General features: G+C 38.0%; 1 pseudogene; it reads left to right on the top strand.

Annotated features, from left to right (window-relative positions):
* LOC104983994 lies at positions 1-720 on the top strand (annotated as a pseudogene).
* Positions 721-881: the final 161 nt, after the last annotated feature.

Genomic DNA, 881 nt, shown 5'->3' with positions numbered 1-881 from the left:
ATGCAAAGAAGAGTTGGGATTAACAATGTGTCTCCAATATCTTCATTAGCGCAAGATAACAAGAAGCGTGTTAAAGCAAGTGTCAACAAAGATGATCACAACTCTGAATTTCTCCCAGAAATTAGTGGAGAGAGCCCATTTTCAGCCTCCACAAGTTAACATGTGCCTTTCATACAAAAGCCTCTTCCCAGCCAGATATTTGCTATTACAAGCACTGTAAGTCCATGTGACTTACTTTCCCCACCAAATATCACTTAGACAAACAGACCAGATTGTAGTAGATCAACCTGCTATTTTTAAAAAGTTGAGTATTTTTATTGGCACTCACATAGCAGCTACTCTCATGTAAATGGCCACATTGAGGACTTTGCTACTACAACTACATCTCCTTCTCAGAACCACATTGTATTCCCCATTACAGAGCATTTATTCCAGACTGATGGTAGAACCTTCTAAATTTCCAGTCAGGCATAGCGATATGTCAGGCCATGACAATCCTTTTCCTAACCTGCAAGAGAGAGGCAACTCATGGTTCTCAGTGCCAACAATCACTTACACATCTGCCTCCTCTCTTTCAAGTCAACTGATCAACAATCATCATTATATAAAAACCATGCTATTAAAACTGACCTATCAAATACGTGTCAGATTATGGAGCCTAAGGAAGATAGAACTTTATGTTGGGAGATGTCAACAAATATCTACAATTCCTGTATTTGAACAATAAATTTACATGTTCATCTTCATAGATTCATTTTCTCTTTTCAAACAAAGAAGAGTAAAATGAGGCTTTAGTTCAATGGTTGGCTATTTTATGGCACAGTTTTCCAAACTCTTCAGTTCAAGAAAACATCCCTTATGCATCCGAGGTAAATGACCCC

This window comes from Bison bison, unplaced genomic scaffold, assembly GCF_000754665.1.
Source record: "Bison bison bison isolate TAMUID 2011002044 unplaced genomic scaffold, Bison_UMD1.0 scf7180017863764, whole genome shotgun sequence".
In the NCBI taxonomy this organism is placed as follows: domain Eukaryota; kingdom Metazoa; phylum Chordata; class Mammalia; order Artiodactyla; family Bovidae; genus Bison; species Bison bison.
Note: the sequence above shows the minus strand (reverse complement) of the source record. Positions and strands in the feature narration are given on the sequence as shown.